We start from the raw sequence: 3,280 nt of genomic DNA, 5'->3' as shown, positions 1-3,280 counted from the left end.
ATTGATTTTCTCATATGACGGAATGGTTTGCTTGTGATGATTTCTATTTCCATATACATCTAGAGAGATGTGGGTAGCTCAACTTCTTGCGAAAATGGATTTAGCCGTATGCAATGATCAGTGATATGCATGTGCTATATATATGTATATACACAATATCTTGTATTTTAACATATGATGTAGTTGAATTTTTTAAATATTTTAACCAACAGTATTTATTCAATGTAAATTGAAAAAAAATACTACTAGATTTGACATCAAAAGTATTTTAAACATGTCTATTTGTATAAATATTTACAAGCATCGGTGTTGGCGTCGCAGGCCATGAACTTTTCTTCCCCATTCTCCTTCTCATCATTCTCCATCACCACCAATTTTTATCAACTTCTCATTCATCAAATCCGACGATCCAGAATCATCCGATCCAACGCCTCAGAATCATCGCGAATGCTCTCCCCTCCACACGCGCTCCTCACGCGCGTCCTCCTCTCCCCTTTCCTCGCGCATCCCCCAATCACGCTCCTCACACGCATCCTCCTCTCTCGCAGGCCACCGACGCCGCACCCTCCTGTCGCCGCCATCGCTCACTACCAGACTTAGGACCTAGCCTGTAGGAGCGAAACCGTCAGGAAAATAGATTTTACCGTCAGAAAATAAATTCCTGTGGGTGAACCGTCAGAAATTACCGACAGAAAAATCACCACGGAGAAATTCAGTTTTTCTGTCGGTTTCCCTACAGAAAAATATTTTCTGACGGCTATTTTCTGTGGGTGGCTCACAGAAAAATTGCCCTGGCCTCAGGTTTGAGAGAGGATATTTTTTATATTCAACCGACAGAAATAACCGTCACATTTACTTTTCCTGTAGTGTGCCCCGTCAGAAAAATTGGCTTTCTATAGAAAAAAAAATTAATAACAATAAAAACAGAAAGCTCTTTATTTACACCAATTTGCTATAGCAATCAAACATCCACAGTACAATTTGTGCACAGAGACATCAACTTCAATGAGATATACATCAAGTTTCAACTGTGTCAATACTGTTTACAACCCTATAGCAAGAAAATAGCAAGTCCAAGTCTCCCAACTATTTTCTAGTCCATGTTACAATTTAATGGTACACATTACACATACATTTACAAATATTCATATTTTATCTTTCAAGATAAAATCATCCAGCAAACATTGTACAAACATTCTGATCGATCTGTACCTTTCAATCACTATGATACTTCTCTATTTTTTAAGCTGCAAGCAAAAAGACATGCAAGGGCTTAGACATGCATAATAATGAACTGTATATATGCTGTATATACAAGCATGTCAACCTATTAAATATAAAAGGAGAATAAAAAGATCAATGCTTAGAGTTATCATTCCATATGGTCTCTTCAAAAGAGTTAGACTTTGAATGCAGTAAATGAGGAATATATTTAGGTAATAGCAGAAGGTGAATGATGCATCAAGGATGCATTGTCGATACAAGCAGTCTCATGACATTAAGGTAGTGAAATTAATGATATTTTCTCATGACATTTTAAATATAAACCAGAATCTTTTTGAGTAGCGAGGACCCCTGCTGTGGGAGTACCTGTGTTGCCACTGCATCAGGTCTTCACAAAATGGCTCGAGAGAGGAAAATTAGTTGGTCCTGCTGACATATAATATTGTCTTAGAACGCTGAAACAATAAAATATTATTTAGATGTGAAATGAATACTTCACGCTAGGAATAATCACCTTTTGTCTCACGATGAAAAAATTCTCTTGTGTTCATATATTTTACTCCGGCAATCTGTATAAAATGCATGGAAGAGTTGCTATACTTGTAAGCTAAAAATAGTCACAGGTGCTATACTTGTATGAAAAAACTAATGTAATTCAGAATCAAGAATTTATTTCTTTCTAGCATTATTATGTTCAGTGACGACATTTGACTTCAATGATCAAAACAATTGCTATATGGTTAAGCAAACGAACCAGTTTGCCCAACTTAAATAGTTGGGCCAACCAATAAAGAAAAATGAAAACCTTGTGCTCAACACTAACCTGACTTAAACGTGTGGTTGCATTTGTGCAGCCAGTTACAGACGATAAACAACTTTACCTGGTAATTCATCTCATGCCCCGACGCAAAATAATTCCTGCTAACTACTACTACTATTTAGTCTGCATACATATGAATGATTAACTGACTAGATTTTCTTTACCAACTAGAGAAGTGCCCGTGCAGGAGCAGCTTGAACTAAAGCCTACTTCATCTTGATATTACCTTTGGAGCGCAGAGACGGAGTACGGCAGGAACACGGAGGTGGTAGATTGCAACGGTGTTGAGGGGCGGATATGGCCACCTAGGAGCTCGTGGCTGCCGGATCTGGTCGCCCCCGAGCTCAGGACGGCGGATCCGGTGGCCCCCGAGCTCGTGGCGGCCGGATCTGGTGGACACCGAGCTTAGGACGGCGGGAAGGGAGAGGACTGGGGAGGGGCAGCTCCGGCCGCCGTGGGCCGGGAGGAGGAGGAGAGGAAGGGGAAGGGATGGGAGACGGAGAGGAAGGGAAGGGAGCGGCCGGGGAGGAGGCACAGAGGAAGGTGGGGTGCTGCGCCGGCGGCATTACGCCGCCTGGGGAGGAAGAGAAGGGAAGGGGGAGCGCTCCCCCTTGCTCGCCAGGGAGTAAGAGGAGCGGCGGCGGCTGGAGGGAGGTGCGGAAAAATTAGGTTTTGGGTTTGGCTGTGTGATTTTTATATGATGGTTATATGGCCCACCTGCCAGTGCTTATTTTTCTGTAGGGCTTAAGCGCAACCGACAGAAAATACGGATTTTTCTGTGAGTACAAGTTGAACCGACAGAAATATACAATTTTTCCGTGGGTCGTTTGCGGGACGACAGAAAATATGCTGACCTACAGGCTTGCTCCAAAGTGTGGTAGTGGCTCTATCCAGCGCCATCCGCCATCGCGACGCCGCCTCTCTCTAGCATCGCTCCATCGCCAATCGCCATCCGCCATCGCGATGCTGCCACGCCAACGACGACCATCCCTCTCCCGTCGGCGTCACCCCTCTCCCGTCGGCCGGAGCCCTATCCACCGCCATCCCTCTCCCGTCGGCGTCACCAACGTCGTCGATCTCTTCCGCGCCTCCGCAGAAACTCACTCACCGATCTGCTCCGCCCGAGCTGATCTCTCCCGTCCGCATCGCCACCGACGACCGCTCACCGAACTGCTCCGCCAGCGTCGATCTCTCCCGTCCGCATCATCACCGACGACCGCCTTTGCCGATCTCCTC

At 44.7% G+C, this 3,280-nt stretch overlaps 1 long non-coding RNA gene across 1 annotated transcript; it reads right to left on the bottom strand.

The window, feature by feature from the left end:
* Window positions 1-980: 980 nt before the first annotated feature.
* Window positions 981-2,701, bottom strand: LOC112936818 (uncharacterized). The gene is made up of 4 exons (XR_003239217.2): window positions 2,271-2,701; window positions 1,739-1,793; window positions 1,591-1,650; window positions 981-1,247 (listed from the first exon to the last, which is right to left on the bottom strand). It is a non-coding gene; the product is annotated as an uncharacterized lncRNA (long non-coding RNA).
* Window positions 2,702-3,280: the final 579 nt, after the last annotated feature.

The sequence above is a fragment of the Oryza sativa genome, chromosome 11, assembly GCF_034140825.1.
Source record: "Oryza sativa Japonica Group chromosome 11, ASM3414082v1".
NCBI lineage: Eukaryota > Viridiplantae > Streptophyta > Magnoliopsida > Poales > Poaceae > Oryza > Oryza sativa.
This window is presented reverse-complemented; position numbering and strand designations above follow the sequence as displayed.